The sequence below is a fragment of the Lytechinus pictus genome, chromosome 6 (genome assembly GCF_037042905.1).
Source record: "Lytechinus pictus isolate F3 Inbred chromosome 6, Lp3.0, whole genome shotgun sequence".
Lineage (NCBI taxonomy): Eukaryota > Metazoa > Echinodermata > Echinoidea > Temnopleuroida > Toxopneustidae > Lytechinus > Lytechinus pictus.
The window spans coordinates 20,211,200-20,226,749 of NC_087250.1; positions in this window are offsets into that span (position 1 = coordinate 20,211,200).

The following is a 15,550-nucleotide window of genomic DNA, read 5'->3' on the forward strand; positions in this document are numbered from 1 at the left end:
AATCACAAAAGTAAATACAAATTGAAAACATGACAATACACATTTCATATTTCTGTTGAGAGCCAGAGGAGAGCAAACTTACTAGTTTATTTTATGTCCCCTGCCCCCCCCCCCGCGAAACTAACTGAAATGACAAGTCCACCCCAACAAAAAGTTGATTTGAATAAAAAGAGAAAATTCCAACAAGTATAACAGGCGCGTATCCAGGATTTTGCACCCAGGGGGAGGGGAACCTAATTTTTGTGCTCCGGTGAACTTTTAGAAAATGGCGCCCCCACCTTCCGCCTGGCACACATAGGTGCCTTAAATGCATGTTGAATTATCTTATTTCATAATCACGTGAAAAAGGACAACCGAATACCACTTTTTTTTAATATGTTCATTAAAAAGATATTCATGATTATGTTGTCTTGCCACTTTTTCAAAAGAATAAATGCGAATGGGTGGGTGTTTCATACAGCTCTTCGTAAGTTAAGAGCGACTTTTAGAACGACCGGTAAACCTTTTTACGCTCTAAATAATCACCAATGAACATTAAATATTCAATATCATTTACCACAAGAAAGGATCACCAGTCGTTCTTAAAGTCACGCTGTTAATGTACAAGCACTTCGGGGTTTAACTCCTCATCAGAGTAGGTCCTACTGAAATTATGTGAGAGCGGACATTTCTTTTCCAGGGGCCGATCCAGCTTTCGCTAATAGGGGGGGGGGGAGTAGTGCCATCTAATGTTCTCCGATCGGAAATTCTAAGCACTTTTTGAAATCTGAACATGATTGGTATTATTGATGCAAAATTACGAAATTTGAATTTGAATTTGAAAAAAAATTGATACGCGATCGGAAAATTGTTGATATTCTGATCTCAAATATGGAATTTCTGTAAGCACTTTTGGTAATCCAGAACTGGATGGGTATCTATCTCAACATTAATGCAAGCGAAAATCGCGAGCTGATAATTTCCGAATTTACGACGTAAAACTGAACATTCTATGCACTTAGCCTGGGTTAATTTAGCTTTATCAAATATATTGATGCGAGCGTGAAGCGCGAGCAGAAAATTTATGTTATTTTACCTAACATTTGGACATTCCAAGCACTATTGGTAATGACAGGATCGATAGGTATCTAACAAAATCATTTGCGCTCGCATTAGAATTTTTGATATTCCGACTCAAAACTAGACATTCTAAGCGCATATTGTAACTATGAATGGTATGGTATCTATTAACAATTGATAAAAATGTTTGATATTCTAACCTATAATTTTGACGTTCTAAGCACTCTTGGTAATCATGAACAGAATGGGCATCTAATTGTATGCGAACGCGTAGCGCGGGCTTAAAATTCTATCCTAGCTGGACATTCTAAGCAAATTTATTAACCATGAACAGGATGCGTATCTATCTAAACAATATTGTAAGAGCGCGAAGCGTGAGCTAAAAACTGTGATATTCTGACCAAACATTTGGACATTCGAAGCACTTATCTAACCATGAACATGATCGATCTTCACCTTACTAAACAATTGATGCGAACGCGAAGAGCGAGCAGAAAATTTTTTATATTCTGACCTAAAATATGGACTTTCTGAACTCTTTTGGTAATCATGAACAGGATGGCATCTTAACGATGCATTAATTTGATGCAAGTGCGAGCACCAAACTAATGTGTAACATGAGGCTGAACATCAATTCGGCGCCCCCCCCATGTTGAGGATCAATTTGAAGCCCTTAGGACGAACTTTTATTCGGCGCCCCCCTAGTGCGAACATCAATTCGGCGCCCCTCTTCCCTCTTATTTATCTTTCTTTCCCCTTTTCTCTTCTTCTTTCTCTCCTTTTTTTCTTCCCCTTTATCTTTTCCTCTCTTTTCTTCTTTTTTCGCCCCCTTTTCGTCTACCGGGGGCTCCGGGCCCCGAAAGCCCCACACCCGAATACACGCATGCATAATACTGAAAATTTTATCAAAATTGGATGTGAAATAAGAAAGATATGATATTTTAAAGTTTCGTTTAATTTTACGGAACAGTTATATGCGCATCCTGGTCTGTATACGAGGAGACTGATGACGTCATTCGCTCGCTATTTCTTGTGTATATTATTACATGAAATATTTTAATTTTCTTCTCATTGTCAAGTGAAACAAAGTCTAATTCCTCCCTGAACACGTGGAATTAGCATATTGTTTTAATACTATATGATTTGAACAGTCAGGTTAATCCTTATTGTCAAATCTGTAAAAATGGAATATTGTATAATTCAAACAATAAAAAAAAAGAAATAGTGAGTGAGGGACACCATCGAATGTCTCATTTCCATCTCACAGAGTTGTGCATATAACTGTTTTGTGAAAATTGAGTGAAACTTGAAAATGTCATAATTTTCTTATTTTACATCTGATTTGATGGAATTTTCAACGTTTTGCTAGTCTGATTTGTTTCTATTCATTCAAATCAACATTTTTCTGGGGTGGACGTGACCTTGAAATACTTGAACAATTTAATACATAGTCGAAAAGTCATTGACAACATTATGTACATGTATGTATAAATCGGTTTATGGAAATAACTATGTGGAAAGACAGAAAAAGAGTGACCATATACTACACTGAAACGTCAGGGGGGATAGAAAGAGGGGGGGGGGGAGAGGCAAGAAAGAAACAACACAAACGAAATGGAAATATAAGTGGGGAAGATTAAAAAGAAAGAGAAATAAAAAGTGATCAAGAGAGACAGAGAAAAAGGACGATTAAAGAACCACAAAATAAAGATAAGGATAAAAAGTATAAAAATGAAACATGAAATGAAATATCAAAGCGATATTAAATATTTCACTACATGTGCCTCATCGCTTTGCCTGTCCCACAAAATAATGACATACTACCATAGCGGCTTGAGCAAGGCAGCCAATCAGCGGCCTTCTAATACCCCACTCGACAGTAAATGCCGTTTCTTACACGAAATGATTTTTTTGGACACTTGGCGGACCTATCGCGCAAAGTGTCCGATTCTGTAAACGAAATGAATTTTCCATCGGACACTATCTTGGCGTGCCAGGTGTCTGATGGAAAATTCATTTTGTTTACAGAATAGATCTTCGCATCGCAACGAAAACTTTTCTTTGCCACAGGAAGTTCATTTCGTCGGCGCAATCTATTTCGTTATAGAAAAAATCATGTCGTATGGTACGAAATGAATTTCGTCTCGACGAAATTGATTTCGTGTGACAAAAAATAGATTTCGTAACGAAATAAAACTGCCTTTTGACGAAATGATTTTTGTCTGAATAACAACTTTTTTGTGTACGGAATGGCGTGAATTGGACGGAATTTACTGTCGGATACTTGGTGTGCCATTTCGTTTGATCTAAATTTATTTCGTTAGTACGAAATAAATTTTTGTGGACGCAATTACATTTCGTCTCGACGGAATTAATTTCGTATGTAACGAAATAAATTTTTGTGGACGCAATTACATTTCGTCTCGACGAAATTAATTTCGTATGGTACGAAATAAATTTTGTGGACGCAATTACATTTCGTCTCGACGATATTAATTTCGTATGGTACGAAATAAATTTTGTGGACGCAATTACATTTCGACTCGACGAAATTGATTTCGTGTGACAAAAATAGATTTCGTATACGAAATAAAACAGCGTCATGACGAAATGATTTTCGTCTGAATAAAAACATATTTTGTGTACGGAATGGCGTGATTTGGACGGAAAATACTGGCGTACACTTGGCGCCTCATAGTTACCATGGTAGTTACCATTGGAAGGCAAAGTTACCATGAAACTAATATAACTTTTATGCAATGGGCTCCCGTTAGTGAAGAATAAAGTGCAGAGAAATGAAAGAGGAAATGATTACAATTCTGGTTGTTGGTAGCAGACTATGAACAATTCTTTCAGGATACGGTAGCCATGGTAGCCGCGCTATGCATATACCGTACATACTGTACTGTGCTTTGGTTACTCCTATAGCTTATCCTACACATTAAGAATAAATTCAATACTTCAATGCATGCTTAGCTTAATCAAAAATTGTAGTTGACTCTAAAAGTCTAATATGTGGTATTAATCTCATTTATTTTTTTATATTTTTTTATTGTATCTCTTGAATGCCATGTAGCACTGTAACTGTGTCTTCATTTTGTGTGGCGCCACCATGTGTTGACTTCTATAAAGGTTTGGAGTTACTAAATGAGGTTATCTGTAAATATTGTGTTTAAGCGTTTAGTGTTAAGTGTTATTCTTATTAAAAAAGTTATATCTATATTAATCATTCAAACTTAAGTATCATTACAGCATTATTGAAATTATAATATAAAGTTATTTTTATCTGAGCAATATAATATTTGAAATGTACATAGAATTATGTATTTATGTTATTTGCACTCAGTAATAATGCAATTGCCATTGTTTTGTGAAAATTGCCTTTTATTCATAAAGAGCTCCTAAATCTCATTGTAGGTGAATACTGTTCACTTGTGCAAAAAAAAAATCATATTCACATTTGATTGAGTTTCAATATTTATATATATATATATATATGCGTTACAGCTAGAGAGAAAAAAAGTTGGTGTTCCATACATATGGCTCGTTTACAAAAATTACAATTTCTAGCCTGTTTACAAAATTGTTGGAGACTTGTTAGGAAACTTCCGAAACAATTAAATGGTTTTAACAAGAGTTGAGATACCAATTATATCATATATCTGCGTTGTCTAATGATTTAGCTGTGCAACATCAGGGTGGGGTAGACTTATGGAGAAAGTGCGAGAGAGTGATGATTTGGGAATGGAGAAAGAGAGGAGAGGGGGGGGGGGTAAGCATAGCCGCCATCCAATAACATCTTATCAGATATAGTAAGAATTTTTTTCCGTTCAAAATAGGGAGGAAAATATAATCTTAAACAAAAAATAAGGTTTTAAAAAGTATGTGTAGTTTAACTTCAGTGTGTGTTTGCCTGGAAAAATTGTGTTTTCTTTGTTTCAGTAATAATTATGTATTAGACTTGGAAGTGCACTGCAACGATGTCGTAACTTAATAATATTACATTTATCTTCCATAAAGTATGTGTACATGAGAAACTTTTAACGTGGAACAATGTTTGAGGCATATCAGCAGTCGAGCTCATCTCAAATGTGCGTGCGCTGTCAGCCAAGTGATTTTCAAGAAGTGAACAAGGGCGGGTTAGGAAAGGAAATGGAAATGAAGTAAAAATACGTAGAACAAAGAACAGAATTAAGTATAATTATACTTATAAAAAACCGGGTGTGTCTCGTATTGATTCTATCCAAAATACCCTTGGGCCACCTTTCTTGTTTGTAGTAGTGTAGATTTTTTTTTAATACATGATTTTTTCTTAAAGAAAATGCTAGTTGGTGGATACTCTCGACCCAGCTGATAAATGGGTACCCGACAGGATGTGAAAGTCATTGTAGCTTGTCCACTTGTTCAGTACCGTGTGTGCCTCACCGGCGACTGGCTGGAATACTCCACAGGGAGTGGAGGATGTGCACACAATGGCCCGTATTCTGATAGCGTGGTTTAACTTAACCCTAGTCTAAGTGTGGTAATAAACTGCCATATTTAAACCTAGGTTTAAATTTCGTATTCCGATAGCAAGGTTTAAGTTAACCCTGGTCTAAGTGTGGTAATAAATCCTCAAAAAGTTAAACTCGCGCAGGGGGTAGTTTAAGCCTGGTTTAAATCCAACAAATCATGGCCAACAATTTTTTAGAATTTATGCCTATATTGCATTTCGAGCTACTTCCTCAGTTTTTAACAGATTCTCATGAAATTTGGAACACACTTTGGTCTCAAGGTAAGGGGGTGTAAGAATTTTTTTTCCCTTTTTCGGAAATTGTGTTGCCATGGTAACAGTATATTATGGTTCAAAATTTTGCCGTTTAAAATACTTAATCAGTTTTCTACCAATTCTCAAGAAAGTTGGCTAACACATTGATTTTGAGGTAAAGATGTGCAAGACTCATTTTTGCATGTGTCGGAAATTGTGTTGCCATGGTAACGGTATAGTATGACAAAAACTAAGCATAAATCTTGCTGTTCCAACTACTTCCTCAGTTTTTAACCAATTCTCGTGAAATTTGGCACATACATTAGTCTTAATGTGAAGATGTGCAAAACATATTCTATGCCTAAAGTATATAAAAAATCGCGTTGCCATGGTAACATATCAAATATCGAAAATTAGGTGAAAAACTTGTGGTTTTAATTACTTTATAATTTTCAAACCATTTCTCATGATATTTGGCACAGACATAAGTCTTGAGGTGAAGATTTGCAAGACACATTTTTGCATGTGTTGGAAATTGTGTTGCCATGGAAACGGTATATTATGGCAAAAACTATGTAAAAATCTTGCAATTCCAACTACTTCCTAAGTTTTAACCAATTCTCATGAAATGTGGTACAAACATTAGTCTTGATGTGAAGATGTGCAAAAAATATTTTATGTCTTTATAAAAAAAATCATGTTGCCATGGTAACAAATCAAATATAAAAAATTAGATGAAAATCTTGTGATTTGAACTACTTTATCAGTTTCCAACTGGTCAATTCTCTTAAAAATTTGGCACATACATTAATGTTGAGGTGAAGATGTCTGACATATTTTTGCCTGTATCAGAATCGTGTCGCCATGGTAACAACATATTATATAACGAAAATAAGGTGAACATTTTGTAGTTCGAACTCCTTCATTAGTTTTCATTTTTCAACCAATTCTTATAAAAGTTGGCTCACACATTGGTTTTGAGGTATAGATCTGCAAGACATATATTTGGGTGTATCAGAAATCGTGTTGCCATGGTAACAACATATTACATAATGAAATTAGGTGAAAATCTTGCGGTTTGAACTCCTTCATTAATTTTCATTTTTCAACCAATTCTTATAAAAGTCGGCTCACACATTGGTTTTGAGGTATAGATCTGCAAGACATATATTTGTGTGTGTTGGAAACTTTGTTGCCATGGTAACATCATATTAAATCAATAAATGTGTAAACACATCTCGTGGATTGAACTTCTTCATTTTATGACATAGGCCTATGCTCATGAAATTTAGAACACATAGGTTTTGAGGTAAAATAATCTGCAAGACACATTTTCTCATTCATCAAAATATGTGTTTGTATGGTAACTACACACACCAAAATAAGATTAAGACAATAGTCAATGCTAACTGTTGTTTGGCTATATAGAGAACTACATGTAGCTGTAGGCTTAGTTCTAGTTTTAAGGGGGGTGCTAGACCTCTAGATCTCGAACTACAGTCCCTAGCTTTAGATCTAGGCCTAGATCTAGATTCTTTAGATCTAGTAATAATCCGTTAGATCTCTAGCCTACTTCTTTTGTCATGCCTAAGGTTAGATGAGTAGATCTACTGTAGACTAGCCTACATTTACTATTTTTCGATTTAGAATCTAAATTGAGAGTCTACAAATCTCTAGATCTAGACCTATTACATGTAGACCTAGATTGATACAGATCTAGTTCTAGATCTAGATAGGGTCTAAGTTATTTAGTCTAGAACTAGGCCAGCGTTAGAGATTCTAGATCATACAGTAAGTCAGTAGACTAGATAGCACAGACTAACGTAAGGCCTAGATCTAAATTCTTACATAAATCTAGGCCTGGCCTAGTCTAGTCAAGACTAAGCTGTTGTTGGTCTAGGTTTAGGCCTGTTTTTTAGTCCTGGACCTGGAAACCTAAACAAGTCCCCAAAAATATTTAAATAAAATAAAAACTCTTCAAAGAAACAGATATGGACCTAAAACAGGAGTAGAGAGATGTCATTTAGCCAGGCCTAGTTACTTGGCAAGCAATGGCAATGCATATCGATAGTCAGATCTAACACTGTAGACAGGAATAACCGTCGTTTCTGGGGATTTATTGAAAAAATTCTGACATTTTATTGTCATATCACATTGCCTTGGTGAGAGAGGCCAACGGCAACGTAGACTGTCATACTCATCACAGACTCAGCGGAACAATACAGAGACTGAAGCTTTTTGTCTAAGACAAATCAGATCTATTCTACTAGATTCTAACTAAGAATAAGGTTAGAATATAGATCTATATCTATCCCTGTCCCAAGGCTAAGCCAGCCTAATTCCTGAATGATGTTCTAGGCCTAGACCAATACTATAAATATGTATAATGTAGCTTCAGTCTCGGTTGCTCCACTAGACTACGGTTTGCTTCAGGAAAGTAAAAAAAATCAAAACAATGTTCAATTCTCCTCCAAACAATTGGGCCTAAGCTAGATCTAACTATACTAGCCTAGGCCTAATGTTAGACCCAAGACTACTCTCAAAAGTTACAAAAATTTCCCCTTACATAAAGTTAGAATAAAGATGTCAACCTCTTAACTTATTGTTTTAGATCTAGGACTAGAGTCTAGACTCTAGTCTAGAGTGGGTGAGGTGAATCTATTCAATTTAGATTTTGACAAACATGAAAAGCAATCAATGGGACTGATACACACAAAACTATGCAGGTCACTCGGTTTGGGATTGAAATGTTTTAGTAATTAAAAAATATAAAGATAATCTGAATGAAAATTTCTTACCATATATGGGTGATGAATGCTTTTCTTTCACTACAATAGTTGTAATTAGTTTCCATAAAATCCAAATTTTTAAGAAAATACAACTTTAGTGACATTTTTTCAACTTTGTTGCAGTCATCCCTGCAGCACTAATTTACCAAAAAGGTGCTAGTCTTGGTTAAAAGAGGATTATTATTTCCAAAAAGAATTTAAACCCGGGTTTAACCCAGGTTTAGTTAAACCTGGCTATCAGAATACCAAAATAATTAAACTACACTTAGACCAGAGGTGAGGTTTAGAGGAGGTTTAGTTAAACCAGGGTTAACTTTAGACTAGGGTTAAGTTAAACCTGCTATCAGAATACGGGCCATCGTGTGCGGGAATGACTGATTGAATCCGATGACCGGGGTATATCTGAAAAGCGCTTAGACACGTCGTTCCGATGTATTAAGCGCTATATAAAAGCGAATTTTTATTATTATTATTATGAAATAAAGTAAGTAAAGTTATTTCATGACAGAAACTGTAATTTCTTCTGGATATCGTGTTAAAGGGAAAGTTCACCCTGAAAAAAGTTTATTGTAAAAATAGCAGAAAAAAATGATAAAATATATTGCAGAATATTGCAGTGTATCAATAGAAAAATCATTTCACATCTGTTTAAAAAATAAGTCATCACAAACCATTAAATATTTGAATTTTATGCACTTTAAATGACATAAGGTATGTGACAGCTGCTCGTTTAAGACGTCATAAATCCATAACTTGCAATTGTAATAACTTCCTTAATCTTCAATGGATCTTCCTCAAACCTTTGATATAATTTTTCTGCTATTTTTACAACATAAGGTTGTTCCGAAATCTCCCACCATTAACCAGTCAACAAGCAGATATGTACAGTCACACAGAACTGGTAAGCAAAATCTCCATATACACTCTTAAAACAAATCAGTCAAATTGACTAGACCTGTAGTCAGCTGGATGCAACTAATATGTCTAGTCACATTTCTGACATATATTCTAGTCAGAAATAACTCTGCTCTAGTAAAATACGACTACAAAATAGTCAAATATGACTAGAATAACAGTGACACCCAGCTGACCCTATTAACTAGTCATTTTTTGACTGATTTGGTTTGAGAGTGCATGTACCAATCAATGTTATCACGTTATTTCAAAATGGCACATCTATGGAAAGCCAAGTGCCCTGAGGCTGATTCTGCAACGAAATCAATAATTTTGTTACGAAATAAGTTTAGAAAGTGCTTTAGTCATGAAACATTATCATCAAATGATTCTTTTTCGCCATAAGTGATCATTGACTATCTTGTTACAAAATCAACTAATGCAAATGATTTCGTGACGAAATCACATTATGAAAGTCGAGAAGAAAATTCATCGAAAATCAACATTCGTATCATATTGTTCGAAATAGAAATCATGAAGAGAAATCCTCCGAAATCCCTCGCTTCGCTCGGGACGCAGCCGTCAGGGCCTCGACAAGAGGCTACCCTGCCCCCCACCCCCACATGGAGGCCATCGTGATAAAGTCTGTTTTACACTTAGCAATGCCACATGAAATATAGCTTAGGTTTGATTTTCTTTCTGTTTATCATTGTCATGCTTCAGAAAACAATGGAGAAACAAGTATTGAATGAAATATCAATTGTAAACGCGTATCGAATGATAAAAATGCTGGAGATGTCTCAAATAAACTTTGCCTACATTTAGCTCTGTTCTCAGAACCAGATGGCACAACATGAAAAAATATAGGTTGAGCAAAGAATAATTTCACGAGAAAGTCGTTTAAAACAAGGTTAATTATTGTCACGATATTATATATACATTAATGTAAACTTGTCTTTGTGAAATCAAGTTAGCTCACTCTGATGTTTCTGCTTATCACTAATCACAGAAAAGCATATAAGGAACAGTGTATTTATATTCCTATTGCGTAGAAAAAAATACCCGACATTTTTATTTTGATGGAATTGTGTGCTTATGTTGCACATTTCTCAGCAATAATGCAATTTCTTTCAGAGTAATTTGGCAAATATTGTTTTAATCATACATACAAACACTTGGTTAGTAATTTTATTTTATTCTGTTCAAACTCATTTTAAGATCGTTACCACAACTAGTATTTATCTGAAAATGTGAATTTGGGTGGCATAGTTCAGGGGCCGCGGAAGCGGGGGGGGGGGGGGGGCTGGGGGGCTTCAGCCCCCCCACTTTTTTCCAAAACCGTGTACAAAAACGTAAAAATGACCATATGATTGTGATTTTTAGCATGGTCAGCCCCCCCCCACTTTTGGCTCAGCCCCCCCACTTTGAAAACCGTTCCGCGGCCCCTGTAGTTGTTTCAAGAGGTAAAAATGTATTTCAACTGGCTGAAAATACACCCACACACACACGCACACACCTTCGCACACACAAGAAATGTACCACACGGTCAGTGTGTTTACTCCGTTTTCCTTCACACAGTGTGAAAATTTAGCATTTCTGCGAGCTTTTCAAACATGGACAGCGCTCACTCAATTGTAAAATTCTGTCATTTTGTCACTTTCAGATTTTGTTTTCCCTTTTGAACGGGATACAGGAACCGAAGTGCAAATCACTTCCTTCCTAAGATCCTTATTTATCTAATTAAGGATTGCAGCATATTACAGTAAAGTCCTTGACAAAATTTGAATTGATTAATAGTTATGAAAAGTTCATTGATATTCTCCGATACAGGAGATAAAATTTACAAAAAAAATATATAAAAAAATCGTTGGCATTTAGGCGCACCTATGAAAAATTTAATGAACAACATGTATTGAATTTTGAATGTATATATGACTTTGTAAACATATTTTAAATATTAAAAAGAATTATAATGCCACGATGACCAAATAACAATCAATTTTAACAACTTTTGAAAGACAGGAAAGAAAAAATGTCTCGGTAAATGTAAACAATTAATATAGTGAATCGATTGTACCCGTATTTTCCCCTTATCAGTGAATAGTGTTGTACGGTGAATGGGTAGCTGGAATGAAAGAAATTCCTTGAATACTTCAGCGCCTATTTGGCAGCACTGCTAAAGCCGGGGTAATGTTAGCAGCGCCATGTATCCTCAGGTGTCACGCGCGTAAAATATTCCTCATATACTTGCGTGTTAAAATGGCACTTTTGAAAAATTCATACAAATAAACGTGTAATTAGAGAGTCGAATGTTTACTACCATTGGATTGGATATTATATCCAACATTCCATATCTGACCAGAGAAGGGTATGATAGCCAGCTCATTTTGAAGAAAAAAAAATCGCCATTTATGAAGATAACTATGATGGAATCAAATTAATCAACTTAAACAGTAAAATAGCCCGCCAGCCAAAAAATAGTTCCAAGTCATTGATATATCTTCCCAATTATTTGGGCAAAGGAAGTTCAGTAGTTTCCATTTCTAGAAACAGAAGAAGTTTTCTGTTTATATAATTACTTATATTTCAAGGAACTGTGGTTTGTTATCTTTAGCTTTGGGTAAAAAAGGAAATAATAATAATAAATAAATAGATAGAAAGATAAATAAATAAATAAATAATAAATAAATAAATAAATAAATAAATAAATAAATAAATAAATAAATAAATAAATAAATAAATAAATAAATAAATAAATAAATAAATAAATAAATAAATAAATAAATAAATATATAAATAAATAAATAAATAAATAAATAAATAAATGAATGAATAAATAAATAAATAAATAAATAAAAAATAAATAAATGAATAAATAAATGAAATAAATAAATAAATAATTCCCCCCAAAAGAGCAGCAATGTACGAGTCAATTTTATTAATTGGTAGTGTCAGTTTTAAAAGGATGTGATTTTGTTGCAAGTTTATATTGTGGATGTAATTTCACAACCAACGCTTTAAATCATTTCTTTAAAATATTTATTTAATTTTTACGGTTCAGATGATCTCAGAACATGACGCATTAGAAAATGTGTATGTTTACCTTAAAATTGCCCATGAAAAATGATTTTGCTTGCAAGGTTACCTGTGTGCCTTTACTGGCGTTTTAGAGCTACTGACATACCAGTTTGAAGTTTCCTTGATTTTAAATAATTTGTCATTTTATTGAAAGTTAAGAAATAATAACTACTTTATAAAAAGTGTTATTATCATTATGATTACAATTGTACAACACATTTCTCGCTTTCCTCGCGCATGGAGACCTGTAGGTGTTATGCGTATTAACGAACTGTACTATTATTATTATTATCATTATTATAATCATTGTCAATTATTATCAGTATCATTATTTTTTTACCATTATCATTATAATTATTATCATTAATACTATTATCATCATTGTTGATATATATATATATATATTTTTTTTATTTCTTCTTCTTATCATTGTTATCGTTTGAGTAGTAATAGATGTATGTAGCATGTAGAAGAGATGCTTGATCAACATAATTCCATTTGAAATTCCACGCACTTCTAGTAAACGAATGAAAAACGACAATCCGGACTTTAACTATCAAAAACAACAAGAGAAGTTGGGACGTTTTCTTTCAGATAGATAAATGTATTATAATCGATTATGTAAAGTCAAATTATTAAAAGTGAATCCAGGATAATTTTCACCCTTTTTTTACGTCAGATAATATCTATTTACAAAAAAACAAAAATTATAATTGTTTTGGAAAAATATTTTTTAAGTCAGTAAATGATAAAATATTTTATTCAAAGAATTTGAAAGAAATAAACAGAATATACACAGTAATAAATTAAGCTTTTATTTTATATATATATTGGTCATGATCTCATTTACAGTGAAATTTTAAAATCAAATGATTTTTTGAAGAAGAATTTAAGAAATTTTGGGAAGGTCCAAACGGTGTCGACTACACCAGCGGATCTTACTATCAACGAAAGAATGACTTCTAGATTTTCATGAGAGTAGATGTCTTTAGCTCTGTATATATTGGTGTATACATGCTATGATACGAGTGAGGAAAAACGAAATGCCAATATCTACGTCTAGACCAAACTTACATGATTTTTAACTTCATTTCCTCATATTCATGTATCAGTAAGGGTTGACCTGACACCACATCTGAATTACTTCCGGTTCACGCCACGGATGAAAGGTAGTCTGCAGGCACAGACCCTCATTGGAACTTTGATCAACAAGACAGTGTGCCTCCACGCAAAGACTAGCACATACAAAACTAGAGCCTTCAGTACACAAGGCATGAGTAGGCTGCACACTCAGACCCTTAACTCGAGCGAAGGGTTTGCCCAGCAGACTAGATGAAAGGTGCAGAGAATCACTAATCTGTACACTAAAATATTCAGCTAAGTGCAGAGGGTAGAAGACAAGGTTTAGATTTGGTTTCTCATGTTAAAACATCTGAACTACTTCCGGTTCACGTGCCTGATGAAAGCTGCAGATGACTGATGAGAAGGTTTAGGTAAGGTTTCCCGTGTATTAAGAATAAAACGATCTACCATCGCGTCTGTAGAAACTTAATCACACCATGGACCTATTCGTAATAGGTCCATGATCACACAAACACGCACGCACTCTCTCTCTCTCTCTCTCTCTCTCACGGAAACCCAATCACTTGCAATATAACACGATTTTTTTTGCTAAATGAACTTTCTTTCTTTTTACGTTCGTTTTGCTCCGAATCATTTAAAATAGGATGTAATTCGGTGTGAAAGAAATATTCTCAACATGTTTCTGATGTGTCTCTGATAAAAAGTTCTCAATCAGGTAACATGATTACAATAGAAACTCACTTTATAAATATAACATCATAAATTGTGCCGTGTGTGTAATTCACTGTGTAATAATAATAATAATGATAATAATGATAATAATAATGATAATTTTACTATTACTACCACCACTACTATTCTAATTTTACTACTACTACTACTACTGTTACTACTACTACTACTAGTAGTACTACTACTACTACTTCTACTATTACTTCTTCTACTACTACTACTACTACTACTAATAATAATAATACTACTACTACTACTTCTTCGAATGCTATGAATCCAGTGACCGGGCAATAATAATTGTGAAGCGCTTTGAACAGTCGTAGATTGATAAAGCACTATATAAATGCCAATTATTATTATTATTATTATTACTTATTATGATTATTATTATCATTATTAATATTACTATTATTTTTTATTTTAAACAACAAACTTTTCCTGAAGGTGAACTTCTGTGCTTAACGCATGAATAATCATGTATAGTTTAGAGCGAACCACACAAACCTAGTGCGTTCGCCGACAAATTTGTTTATTTTTATATGAACATGATTAAATTTAAATGCTAGAAAAATAGTATTATATGAATTTCATTCCCCCCAAAGTTATAAGTAGTAACAAATAGTTATGCAAATAAATAGAGATATAGAAAATTGCATTTTTTTTTGTTAATTCATGCAGAGTATTTTTTTTCAATTCGTTTTATTAGTACTACATTTTAAAAATAAAATTACAAAAGATACATTCTGGATTATATTACGCCATGGTGTTTATTATTGATACTTTGCTTTGTATTGCCGCTACATGTAAGCTGCGCGGATAACCGGTATCCGGCCTCTTGGCCGTGTTGTAAATAAACACAACTCACAACCCTTACTCCGTCTGGTAAATTATCTCTTTTTATTTTATTAAGACTGGCGTGGTGGCAGCTTGTGGTCTGAACCGAAGGCCCAAGGTGTTTTGCTTACATTACAACAGTCCGATAATTCTTACTCTAAAATTTGGGGCCAGGCGTTCCGTTAGCCTAACGGTGATAGGTGGGGTTTCCTTTGCAAATTGAGTTCGTGTAGTCCCTTCAACTTATATTCATGTGCAGTATGAATAGTTGCTCGAAGATACATGTGGGCGTGTCGTCCGCGGCCAAGGGCACCGCCTCGCAAGAGAGCGTGGC